A 14,420-nucleotide genomic window follows, 5' to 3' on the forward strand; every position below is an offset into this window, starting at 1 on the left:
TACTTTAATGAGCAGAAAATGTCATTTGTGAACAAGATATTAAGATATCAAGATATTAAGATATTACAAGGGAACAATGAATTAATCTGATGAACAAATTAAGCTGTCAAAAACTGAAAAGATAGCAACTGATATCTACAAATTCCCAGAAGCAGAATGCAAAATAGTGATTTTAAGTAAATTCAGTGAGTGCCAGGAAAATATAGAAAGGTTCCAGCTTTATGGTGCAGTGGGCTAATCACCAGTTGTGACACTGGCTTCTCACATCTGAGTCCTAGTTCAAATCCCGGCTACTCCATTTCTAATCCAGTTTCCGACTAATGCATCTGGGAAGGGAGTGGAAGATGGCTGAAGTACATTGACTCCTGCACCCATTTAGGGGACCAGATTTGAATTCTTGGCTCTTGGCTTCTGCCTAACCATATCTATTGCAGCCATTTGAGGAGTGAACCATCAGGTAAATTCTCTCTCTCTCTCTCTCTCTCTCTCTCTCTCTCTCTTTAATAAGCAAATAAATACATCTTTAAAAAAGAAAACACATAAAATAAATGGTACAATATTTTTACAGAGAAATTTAAGAGATGGAAGTAATTTTAAAACATTGAACAGAAATCCTTGAGATGAAAAATATACTTAGTAAAATGAAGAGCACAGCAGAAAGAATCAATAACAGAATAGAATAAAGAGAAGAAACACATAATATGCTCAAAGACAGGCATTTGAAAATATAAAGGTACTTCAAAAGATTCATGGAAAATGGAATAAAAAATAATTCATTTTGATGATGAACTTTTTGAAAGATCTGAATAGTTTTTCATAACAAGATTTTTATAAACTTTTTTAAAAATGATTTTATTTATTTATTTGAGAGGTAGAGTTATAGATAGTGAGAGGGAGAGACAGAGAGAAAGGTCTTCCATCAATTGGTTCACTCCCCAAATGGCCACAATGGCCGGAGCTGCACTGATCTGAAGCCAGGAGCCAGATGCTTCTTCCTGGTCTCCCATATGAGTGCAGGGGCCCAAGGACTTGGCCTATCTTCTACTGCTTTCCCAGGCCACAACAGAGAGCTGGATTGGAGGAGGAGCAGCTGGGACTAGAACCAGCACTCATATGGGATGCCGGTGCCACAGGCAGAGGATTAACATACTGTGCCAAGGCGCCAGCCCCTAGAATTTTATAAACTTTTAAGTCTGCCTAAAAATATATTATAATCAATCTCCCTAGGCTTGCATATAAAGAAAGAATTCTGAAGATAAAGAGAGGATTCTCAAGGCAGTAAGAGAAAAGATAACAAATAAACATTCCCAAACATGCCTGAAGGCAGCTATTTGGCAGGAACCTTAATACCAGGAGAGAGTAGGATGGAAGTCTCACAGTGCTAGAGTAAGAAAAAAATTCCAACTACGAAAGGTTTTTTTTTTTTTTTGTATCTCTATAATCAATGTCAAATTGGTATCATTAAAATAATTTCTTAGAGCCAAAATATAGTTTTTGTAAACTTCAAGGTAACCACAAAGTAATACTAGATAATGGTCTTAACAAAAGCAATAATCATGGAATCAAAACACACTATTAGAAAAAAAAAATCACTTAACTACAAAGAAAGATTGGAGAGACAGAGAAGGCAAGAAAGGAACTACACTAAAACCAGACCACAAGTTCAAATTGCTATAACTCACCTCTCAATAATTCATCTAAATGTAAGTTAATTATATTGTCAATTAGAATATAGTGCATGACTTAATGGCTGAAAAACAAGACTCAAACTATATAGTGCTTACAAAAAATCCTACTTCATTTTTAAGGACCCACATGCACCAAAAATGAAAGAATAGAATAATGTATTCCATGAAAATAGAACCAAAAATAAAGCAGGAGTAGCCATATATATAGCAAATATAATGCACTTTAAATAAAAAGCAGTAAAAGAGACAAATGAGATCATTATACAGTGATAAAGTTCTCAATCCAGCAATGAAAAATAACCATTGTAAATATTTATGTTCCCAAAATCAGGACACTCAAATAAATAAAATAAATATTAGTACAATTAAAGGGAGACATGGATTCCTATAAAATGGTAGTAAGGAATTTATTGTCCCACTTTCAGCAATGGACAAAACATTCAGATAGGGAATCAACAAAGAAACATTTAAGCTACACCCTAACCAATTGGACCTAGTAGTGACCTACACAACATTCCATCCAACAGTTACAGAATAGATCATGTTATCAGTGCATGGAACATTCACTGGGTAAATCACACAATGGGTCACAAAAAATATCTCACCCAATTTTTAAAAATTGAAGTCATATCAAGTATTTTTTATCTGATCACGACACAATTAAAATAAAAAGAGAGAAAAAGAAAAATGTTGGAAACTATAGAAATATGTGGAAATTAAGTAAGACATTTTTGAACAAACAATAGATCAAAGAATACATTAAGTGGTAAGTTTTAGAGTTTCTTAAAACAACTGAAAGAACAGGATAGCAATATATATGGAAAACAGAAAAAAATGGCCCTAAGATGGAATTTTATAGCAATCAACATCTACATTAAAAAACAGAAAGATATTTTTTAAGATTACCTATCACTGAACCCCAGAAACTAGAAAAAGAACAAATAAAACTTCAAGTTAGCAAAAGGAAAGAATAGGGCAGAAATAAATAAAATAGAAACCAAAGAATACAAATAAAAAACCACAAAAACCAATGCAATTAAGAGCTATTTTTTTGAAAAGATAACCAACATTGCTATCTCTTAGGTAGACTAAGTAAAAAGGAGGGAAGACGGAAATAAATAAAATCAGAAATGCAAAGGGAGACATTATAATTGGCACTGCTAAAGTAAAAAGTATTGTTAGAGATTATTATATCAATTGCATGCCAACAAATTTGAACAAGGGGGGGGGCAGTGCTGTTGCATTGCCAGTAGAGCTGCCACCTACAGTGCCAGCATCCCAAATAGGCACCAATTCAATTCCCAGCTGTTCCACTTCTGATCCAGCTCTCTGCTATGGCCTGGGAAATCAGTAGAAGATAGCCCACGTCCTTGGGCTCCTGCACCCATGAGGGAGACCCGGAAGAAGCTCTTGGCTCCTGGCTTCGGATTGACACAGCTCCAGCCATTGTGGCCAGTTGGGGAGTGAACCAGCAGATGGAAGACCTCTCTCTCTCACTCTCTCTCTCTCTCTCTGGCTCTCCTTCTCTCTCTCTGTAACTCTGGCTTTCAAATAAATGCATAATTCTTTAAAAAGAAAAGAAAAGAAAAGAAAAGAAAAGAAAAGAAAAGAAAAGAAAAGAAAAGAAAAGAAAAGAAAAGAAAAGAAAAGAAAAGAAAAGAAAAGAAAACAAGGAAGAAATAGTTCCTGGATACAGACACCTTACTAGGATTGATTCATGATGATGAGGAGCACATAAACTTTCAATAATGAGTAATGAGATTTGATCATTAATAAAAAGTATCACATAAAAAAAAAAACCCTCAGGACCAGATAACTTCACTGCTGAATTCTTCTAAACATTTAAAAAAGAACTAGTACCGATCCTTCTGAAATAGTTCCAGAAAAAATGGGAAAGTATTCTCCCAAACTTATTTTACAAGTTCAAAATTACCATGATATCAAAACTGGACAATAGTACAACAAAAAAGGACCACTAAAGGCTAATATTCTTGATGGACATAAATGTGAATATCCTCAACATAATACTAGAAAACTCAATCTAACACTACATTAAAAAGCTGATTCACCAGGATCAATGGGATCTATTTGAGTTATACAAGGATGGTTCCATATATGTGAATTGAAAAACACCACTTCAACAGAATGAAGGACAGCAACCATTTGATTATATCAATGGACACAGAAAAGCCATTTGATAGAATTCAAAATCCCTTCATGATAAAAACTTTGACCACTTGTTACAGAAAGAATATAACTCAACATAGCAAAGTCTGTATTTAACAAGCCAACAACTAATATCATGCTGAATGGGGAAAGTCTAAAGACTTTCTCTCTTTAAGATCTGTCTGGAACTACATAAGAATGCCCATTTTTCACATTGAGCATTATTACACAGTGTTAGAAATCCTAACCAGAGCAACTACAGAAAACAAGGAAGTAAAGGGTACCCAAATTATAAGAGGAAGTCAAATTGTCGCTGTTCACAGATGACATAATCTTATACATAAAAACTTCAAAGACTTCACCAAAAAGTTATTAAAACTAATAAAAGAGGCCTGCGCCGTGGCTCAACAGGCTAATCCTCCGCCTTGCGGCGCCGGCACACCGGGTTCTAGTCCCGGTTGGGGCACCGATCCTGTCCCGGTTGCCCCTCTTCCAGGCCAGCTCTCTGCTGTGGCCAGGAAGTGCAGTGGAGGATGGCCCAAGTCCTTGGGTCCTGCACCCCATGGGAGACCAGGAGAAGCACCTGGCTCCTGCCATCGGAACAGCGTGGTGCGCCGGCCGCAGCGCGCTACCGCGGCGGCCATTGGAGGGTGAACCAACGGCAAAAGGAAGACCTTTCTCTCTGTCTCTCTCTCTCACTGTCCACTCTGCCTGTCAAAAAAAAAAAAAAGGTAAAAAAAAAAAAAAAACTAATAAAAGAATTCAGCAACATTGTAGGATACAAAATCAACAAACCAGCAACAGTGTTATAAGATATAAATTACCTGAAAAAGAAATCAAGAAAACAATTCCTTTTCCCATAAATTTAACCAAAGAGGTGAAAGATACCTATAATGAAAATTACAAAACATTGATGAATGTATTTGAAAAGGACACAAAGAAATGGAAGGGCATCCTGTGTTCATGGATTTGTAAACTTAATATTGTCAAAAGGTGCATACTATGCAAAGTGATATACATATTCAAAGCAATCTCTATCAAACTACCAGAAACATTTTAACAGAAGTATTTTAAAAACTTTCCCATTAACATGGAACCACACACAAAAAAATTCCAGACATATTGAGCAAAAAGAATGAAGACATTAAATATTTATACAACCTAACCTTAAAGTATACACTAGAAAGCTACAGTAATTAAAACAGCGTGATATCAGCATAAAAACAGACCCATGGGTCAATGGAACAGAATGGAGTCTAGAAATAAACTGTTGCATTTATAACCAACTGATTTTTGACAAAGCTGCTTTGACCATATTCTGGGTCATAAAAGACAACTTCATAAATAGAAAAAAATAGAAATCACACAATGTTTGTTTTCAGATCACAACAGAGTGCAAGTAAAAATCAGTATCTGTAATATAGCTGGAAATATGAAGAAAAATTTTAAAATATTTTGAACTAAGTAAAAAAACAACTACAAATTACCAAATACTGGAAAAAGCAGTGCAATCAGTTCTTACATGGAAATTTGTAGTATTGAATACATATTTCAGAAAATAATAAAGATCTAAAGGCCGGCGCCACGGCTCAATAGGCTAATCCTCCGCCTTGTGGCGCTGGCACATCGGGTTCTAGTCCTGGTTGGGGTGCCGGATTCTGTCCCGGTTGCCCCTTTTCCAGGCCAGCTCTCTGCTGTGGCCCAGGAGTGCAGTGGAGGATGGCCCAAGTGCTTGGGCCCTGCACCCGCATGGGAGACCAGGATAAGCACCTGGCTCCTGCTTTCGGTGAAACCAACGGCAAAAGGAAGACCTTTCTCTCTCTCTGTCTCTCTCTCTCACTGTCCACTCTGCCTGTCAAAAATTAAAAAAAAAAAAAAGAAAGAAAGATCTAAAATAAAAAAAAATTATGTTTTTGTCTGATTAAATTAGAAAGAGAAGAGAAAAATTAATTGTAAACTAAAGAGAAGAAAATGAATAAGTGAAAATTAGAGTTGAACTGAAACAGTATTTTTACACTTTGTGTTTCTGCGTGGGTACAAACTGATGAGATCTTTACGAATTATATACTGAATCAATCTTCTGTATATAAAGATAATTGGAAATGAAAAAAGGAAAAACCTGGTGTTAAATTGGAAATGGCATAGAAAATTAATTAATTTTTTTAAAAAAATATATTATGTAAGATCTCTGTCTTTAATGTACTATACACTCTTATTTAATGCTATAACTAGTACTCCAACAGTATTTTTTTTCACTTTGTGTTACTATATGGGGGCAAACTGTTGAAATCGTTACCTAATATATACTAAACTGATCTTCTGTATATAAAGAGAATTGAAAATGAATCATGATGTGATTGGAAGGGGAGAGGGAGCGGGAAAGGGGAGGGTTGTGGGTGGGAGGGAAATTTTGGAAGGGGGAAGCCATTGTAACCCATAAGCTGTACTTTGGAAATTTATATTCATTAAATAAAAGTTTAATTAAAAAAAAATTAGAGTTGAATTCAATGAAATTGAAGCCGGGAAATCAGCCAAGGAAGTCAACAAAATCAAAAAGAGCTTCACTGAAAAGGTTGATAGTGTTCATAAGCAAGAGAAAATTCAAATTGTTAGTATCAAAAATGAAAGGGGGCACATACCTGCAAGTCCTACAGATATTAAAAAGACCATAAGGGAATATTATGAAAAACTTTATGTCCCCATGTTTAATAACCTGTATGGGATAAAGCAGTTCCTTGAAATACACAATCTCCCAAAACACACACAAGAAGTAGACTATCTAAAGGCCCATATATTTCCAACGTGTTAAATCAATAATTAAAAACCTTGCAGAACAGGAAATGCCAGGCCTAGATGAATTCACTGTTGAATTCTAGAAAGTATTTCAAGCAGTAATGATACTAACTCTCCAGAAGACCAAGGCAGGAGGAATACTTCCTGATTTATTCTTGGAGGCCAGTACTGTCAGCCTTCCATGATTGTGAATTTGACACCTATGGATTTAACCTACAGCAGACTGAAGATATCCAGGAAAAATTTGCATCTGGATTAAACATACACAGACATTTTTTGTCATTATTTCCTTAAAGATACAGTATAACAAATGGCACAGCATTTACATTGTAGTTTTAAAAGTAATCAAAAGATGATAAAATCATATAGGAGAATGTGTCTAGACCACAGGCAAAAACTATGCTATTTTATTCAAGGGACTTGAGCACTTGAAGACTACAGTTACAATGAGGGGGATCTTAGATCAAATCTTCCATAGGTAATGAGGGATGACTGTAATATCTAACACCAAAACCAGATGAAGTATAACAAGGAGGTGGGAATTGTGATGCAGCTGGTTAAGCCATGGTTTGGAGCTTTGTTTTCCATATTGAAATGCTAGTCCAAGCCCTGGCTACTCCACTTCTGACCTGGCTCCCTGCTAATGCGCATGAGGGAGCAGTGCATGATGGCTCAAGTATTTGAGTTCTTGCTACTCATGTGGGAGACTGAGGAGTTCCTGGCTCTAGTCTTCAGCCTGACCCAAACCTGAACTAGCAGATGGAAAACCAATCTCTCTCTCTCTCTCTCTCTCTCTCTTTCTCTCTCTCTCTCTCTCTCTCTCTCTCTCTCATTCAATTAAATAAATCAATCTGTTACAAAAAGAGGGTGTGGGGAATGAAAATATCATAAATATAGATGTAAAAGGCCTCAACAAAATTCCATGTATGCAAGTTTAGTTCAGTGTTCCAAAATCAATTAATTGTAATCTATCATATTAACACGGTAAAGAAGAAAAATCTGAATATGTCAATAGATGAAAAAAATAACTTAAAAAAGTATGGTACTCATTTGTGATAAGATCTCTCAGCAAACTGATAGAAAACACTTAACATTCATGTTACATCTACAACTGAAAATATACTTACTAGTGAGAAAATAAAATCTTTTCTAGCAAAACCATGAAAAACAGCAAACTGTCTTCTCTCATCACCTCTTTTCAACACCATACTGGTAATTCTTGTTGATACAATGGGGCAAAAAAAGAAACACTGAGAAGGAGGAAATTAAAATTGTCTTTCATCACAGATGACCTGATTTCCTATGTAGAAAATTCAGGGGCCAGCATGGTGGTGCAGCAGGTTAAGCTGCCATCTACAGTGCCAGTACCCCTTATGGGCTCCAATTGGAATCCTGGCTATTCCACATCTGATCCTCTCTGCTAGGGGTCTGAGAAAAGCAGCAGAAGATGGCCCAAGTATTTGGGCCCCTGCAAAAACATGGAAGACCCAGAAGACACTTCTGGCTCCTGGCTTCAGCCTGGCCTAGCCCTGACCATTGCAGCCATCTGGGGAGTGAATCAGCAGATGGAAGATCTCTCTCTTTATCTATCTCTCCCTTTCTCTGCCTCTCTGTCTGTATAACTCTTTCAAATAAATAAGTAAATATTAAAAAAAATCTAAAAGGAATAACCAAAAAAAAAAATCTGGAACTAATATAAAAGTCTACAGTTTGAAAAGTTAATACACAAAAGCCAAACATTATCGTATGTATACTTAATGAAAAAGTGGGATCTGAAATTAAAAATACATTATCGCTTACATTAGCACTCAAAAATTAAAAAAAATAATACTTAGCTATAAATCTAACAAAATGTGTACAAGATCTATGGGAGATAAACTATAAAATTCTGATGAAGGAAATCAAAGAATTAAATAAATGTGGGCATTTTCAAAACAGGTTTACTACTAGAACAAAAGTCTCATGGCAGCCGCCACTAAGTCAAAGCCAAATAGGAATAGAGAAGACTCATATCATTGTCACTCTGGAACATGAGGATTTGGGCAAGTCAACCACTCCTGGCCATCCAATATATACTATGGTGGCATCAACAAAAGAACCATTGGGAAATTTGAGAGGGAGGCTACTGAAATGGGAAAGGACTTCTTTAAGAATGCATGGGTCTTTGAGGATCTGAAAGCAAAATGTGAGCATGGTATCACCACCAACATTTCCCACAGGAAATTGAGACTGATGATCCAGGACACAGAAACTTTATAAAAAAAAAAAAATGAATACAGGCCTATCTCAGGCTTAGTGTGCTGTACTGATGGTTATTGCTGGTGTTGGTGAATTTGAAGCTGGTATCTCCAAGAATGGGCAGACCCGTGAACATGACCTTCTAGATTACATGATAGATGTGAGACCAATAATTGTTGATGTTAACAAATGGATTCCACTGAGTCACCCTACAGCTGAAGAGATATGAGAAAATCATTAAGGAAGTCAGCACCTTCATTAAGAAAATTGGCTACAACCATGACACAACAGTATTTGTGCCAAGAGTTAATATGTGCCTTGATTCAAGGGATGGAAAGTCAACCACAAAGTTGGCAATGCTAGAGGAATGACACTATACTGCTCAAAGGCCTGGATTGCATTTTCCTTCCAACTACATCAACTGATAACCCCTTGTGTCTGCCCCTACAGGTTGTCTACAACACTGTTCCTGTGCACTGAGTGGATACTGGCATGGTGTAACCTTTGCTCCTGTCAACTTCACAATGAAAGTAAAGTCAGTTGAAATGTACCATGAAGTTTTGAGTGAAGCTTTCCCTGGGGACAAAGTGGGCTTCAATGTCATGAACATGTCCAACAAAGAAGTTTGTCATGTCAACATAACTGGTTAGAGCAAAGCAACCCACCAGTGGAAGCAGTTGACTTGACTGCTCAGGGGATTATCCTGAGCCATCCAGGCCAAATCAGTGATGGCTGTGCCCCTGTACAGATTGTCACAGCTCACACTGTTTGCAAATTTGCTGAGTTAAAAGAGAAGATTGATCGTTGTTCTGGAAAGAAACTGTAAGATGGCCCTAAATTCTTGAAATCTGGTGATGCTGCCATTGTTGATATTGTTCTTGGCAAGCCTGTGTGTGTTAAGAGCTTCTCTGGCTAGCCTCCTCCTTTATGTTGTTTTGCTGTTGTGATATGAGACACACAGTTGCTCTGGGTGTTTTCAAAGTAGTGGATAATAAGGCTTTGGGAGCCAGCAAATCACCAACTCAGTCCAGAAAGCTCAGAAAGCAAAAGGGAAGAGTATCCTTAATACTTGCCATTACAGTCCTAGTCACTGGTGGAAGAATAGTCTCAGAACTGTTTGTCTCAATTAGCCTTTAAAGTTTAATGGCAATGTATTTGTTAATGATAACAATACATCATAAAAAATTTATAAGGAAAGAAGAATATTTTGTGAACCATTTTGTCTTATTTTGTTTGTTTTGCATGGTAATTTTAAACTATTAATTTTTAAAATTAGTTATTTTTAATGTAAACAACTTGACCAAAAATCTGTCACAGAATTTTGAGACCCACTAAAACAAATTTTAATGAGGAAAATAAATAAAAGTGGAAAAATTCCATATTCATGAATAAGAAGTCCATATTTTCAAGGTGTCAGCTCTTTGCAAATTGATCCAAATAGTAACACAATGTAAATAAATATTCCAGCAATTTATGCTGTGGATTTCGACAAACTGGTTCTGAAGTTTTTAAGGAGAAGCCAACTCAGTATTGAAAAAGAATAATAGTGGAGGGCTGATGCTGTTTGACTTGTTATAAAGTTACTGAAGTGGACATTTAGCATGGTGGTTACAATGCCTCTTCGGATGCCCACATCCCATATCAGAGTGCCTGGGTTCCATTCTTGGCTTTGCATCCGATCCAGCTTTCAGGGTCCTGCTAATGCATATCCTGGGAGACAGCAGCTGAATTCTCAGTGCTTGGATCACTGAAATGTACATGTGAGACCTGAAGCCCCAGGCTTTGGCCTAGACCAGGCTCCGTTGTTGCAAGCATTTTGGTAGTTAACCAGCAGATGACAATTTTTATGTGTCTGTTTCTGTCTCTCTCTCTCTCTATCCCTTTCAAAGACATTTTATCAAACACATAAAAATACAAATTCTCATGCTCCACCCTAGGCCTGGAATCTGTAATTTAAAATAATAGTTATAAAGCTAAATGAAAAAAAAAAAAGAAGAAGAAAAAAAGAGGCTGGCACCATGGCTCACTAGGCTAATCCTCCGCCTGTGGCGCCGGCACCCTGGGGCGCCGGATTCTGTCCCAGTTGCTCCTCTTCCAGGCCAGCTCTCTGCTATGGCCCAGGAAGGCAGTGGAGGATGGCCCAAGTCCTTGAGCCCTGCACCCGCATGGGAGACCAGGAGAAGCACCTGGTTCATGGCTTCTCTCTCTCACTGTCCACTCTGCCTGTCAAAAAAAAAAAAGAAAAAGAAAAAGAAAAGCTAAATGAATCAAGGTCATGTGGTATTGATGAAAGAATGGACAAATTGCTTTAATAAACACAATAAAGTGGCCAGCGCCACGGCTCACTAGGCTAATCCTCTGCCTGCGGTGCCGGCACCCCAGGTTCTAGTCCCGGTCGGAGTGCTGGATTCTGTCCCAGTTGCTCCTCTTGCAGTCCAGCTCTCTGCTGTGGTCCAGGAAGGCAGTGGAGAATGGCCCAAGTTCTTGGGCCCTGCACCCGCATGGGAGACCAGGAGGAAGCACCTGGCTCCTGGCTTCAGATCGGTGCAGCACGCCGGCCATAGTGGCCATTTGGGGGGTGAACCAACGGCAAAAAGGAAGACCTTTCTCTTTTTCTCTCTCTCTCACTGTCTAACTCTGCCTGTCAAAAACATAATAAAGAGCCAAGAAATAGATATTATATATAACATATATATTATATATAACTATATATTAATATAATAAGCTATTCTTTGATAAAATATCAGCCAATACAATGGAATACAGATAGTCCTTTTTTTTTTTTTTTTTGACAGTCAGTGTGGATAGTGAGAGAGAGAGAGACAGAGAGAAAGGTCTTCCTTTTTGCCACTGGTTCACCCTCCAATGGCTGCCATGGCCGGCGCACTGCAGCCAGCGCACCACACTGATCCGAAGGCAGGAGCCAGGTGCTTATCCTGGTCTCCCATGTGGGTGCAGGGCCCAAGGACTTGGGCCATCCTCCTTTGCACTCCCAGGCCACAGCAGAGAGCTGGCCTGGAAGAGGGGCAACCGGAACAGTATCCGGTGCCCTGACCGGGACTAGAACCCGGTGTACCGGCGCCACAAGGTGGAGGATTAGCCTATTGAGCTGCGGTGCCGGCCGATAGTCCTTTTTAAAAAAAAAATATTTTATTAATTTGAAAGACGAGTTACAGAGAAAGGTAGAGACAGAGAGAGAGAGAGATCTTCCATCCTCTGGATCACTCTTCAAACGGCCACAACAGCCAGAGCTGAGCTGATCTGAAGCCAGGAGTCAGGAGCTTCTTCTGCGTCTCCCAGGTGGATGTAGGAGCCCAAGGACTTGGGCCATCTTCTGCTGCTTTCTCAGGTGCAATAGCAGGGAGCTGGATCATAAGTGGAGCAGCCAGGACTTGAACCTACACCCATATGGGTTGCAGGTGCTGGAGGCAAGGGCTTTAACCTACTGCACCACAGCACAGACCCAAAGATAGTATTTTCATTAAATAGTGCTGGAAGAAATGGACAATTTGATGCAAAAATAAAAAAAAATTATGTACTATGCTTTTCCCCCAAATTACCACAGAACAATCATAAAATTAAATGTAAAATACATGGCTCTGAAACTGCTAAAATACAACATTTCATGAAACTGGATATGATGTTGGATATCAGCTTGGATACTGCAGTTACTTTTGACTTTAAATTTTTAAGTTATTAATTAGAGATGGAGATAGAGAGAGAAAATAAAATATTCCTATTTATTGATTTGCTCCTCAAATGCCAGCAATGGCAGGGGTTAAACCAAACCTGAAGCTAGGAATCAGGAATTCAACCCAAGACCCTCACATGGGTAGAAGGAACCCAATTACCTGAGCCATGATTAGTGTTGACCAGAGTCTACATTACCAGGAAGCTGGAGTCAAGATCTATTGGTTGGTATTGAACTGAGTCACTCTAATGTGCAATGCAGGCATTTTAACCAAACCCCTGCCTGCCTAGGAGTGACTTTTTAGTTACAACACCAAAGGTACAGGCCATGGAAAGAAACAATTTATGAACTGGACTTCATAAAATTTGAATAGTTTCTTTATGAAAGACAACGTCAAGAGAATGAGATGAACCATAAGTCTGGAGAAAATATAGGCAAAGACATATCTGAGTTTAAAACTGCTCTGCTACACTTTAAACATGATCAGTCTCCCAAACTCAAGTGGGACTTTAAACCTCAAAGTATATGTTAATGACATTAAGAGGGTGGAAACATAATTTGATCATTGTGTGTAGGCCATCAACCTAGTGTGAGTTCCTTAAGCCACCAGGGACCATTCCCTCTGAACATGGTTCTCACAAGGAGGATGATTATAAATCCTGAATGGGGTTTGGCCTCTCTTTCTCTACTTCCTAGTTCACCAGGTGGTCCTTCCTTCCCACAAGTTCCTTCTTCCCATTCACCACTCTACCAGAAGCTAAAGTAATGGGTAAATTAAACCTCCAGAATGATGAGCCAAATAACCCTCTACCCTTAAAAGCTAAGGTGTTCCAGGCATTTTCTTTGTGATGTAAAGCTGACTAAGATATATTGTGAAAACTGAATTTAATAATTGCTAAAGTTACATACAAAATGAAAAAAATGAAACCTTCATCAATTATTTGATTACCCGGAGATACAGTTTATACAATCAAGCCACAGCAAACTTATTGCTTTCCCTTTATTTACCAGTTATCGGACTAATGGTATGTTCCCTGAAATCCAGTTTCACTGACCTTCTTTAAGTACTAATTATAGGGTTAAACTCTTAATAACTTAATAATGTAATAAATATAGCTCTTTTTTTTTTTTTTGCAACCAAGTCTACAAAATGCCTCTAAGCCCATAATTGTCTTTACTGTCATGTGTATGCAAAATAGTTGATAGGTGTATGCAGTGAAAATAGTACATAGTCAAAACACCTATTTTCTTTTTTTAAAAAATAATATTTAAGGAATACAAATTTTATGCATATATACAAATTTGAGAACATGGTGATTCTTCCTCCCCTCCATCCCTCCTACCTTTCTTTCTCTTCCCTCTCCCTTTCTCATTTTTATTTTTTACAAAAATCTATTTTCAGATAATTTTATACTTATAAGATTAACCCTACAACAAACAGAGAGTTCTCTGAATAGAAAAAAAGAACTAAAATAAACAAGAAACACATTGTTCCTTGATAGTCAGCACACGTCTGTTCAGAATCATTGCATCTCAAGATGTCAGTTTTGCTGCTATGGATTACCGTTTAGGTACTCTGTTAGTTACCACAGATCAGAGAGACCATATGGTATTTGTCTTTCGGGGACTGGCTTATTTCCTTAAGTATAATGGTTTCCAGTTGCATCCATTATGTTGCAAATAACAAGATGTCATTTTTTCTTACCACTGTGTAGTATTCCTTAGTTTATATATACCATCATTTCTTTTTCCACACTTCAGTTGATGGATATCTGGGTTGATTCCATATCTTAGCTGTTGTAAATTGAGCTGAAATGAACATGGGTGTACAGATCACCCTTTCA

At 37.8% G+C, this 14,420-nt stretch overlaps 1 pseudogene; it reads left to right on the plus strand.

Moving 5' to 3' along the window:
• The first annotated feature begins 8,538 nt into the window (after positions 1 to 8,538).
• LOC133763000 (elongation factor 1-alpha 1-like) lies at positions 8,539 to 10,022 on the plus strand (annotated as a pseudogene).
• The last annotated feature ends 4,398 nt before the right edge of the window (positions 10,023 to 14,420 follow it).

This window comes from Lepus europaeus, chromosome 1, assembly GCF_033115175.1.
Source record: "Lepus europaeus isolate LE1 chromosome 1, mLepTim1.pri, whole genome shotgun sequence".
Taxonomy (NCBI): domain Eukaryota; kingdom Metazoa; phylum Chordata; class Mammalia; order Lagomorpha; family Leporidae; genus Lepus; species Lepus europaeus.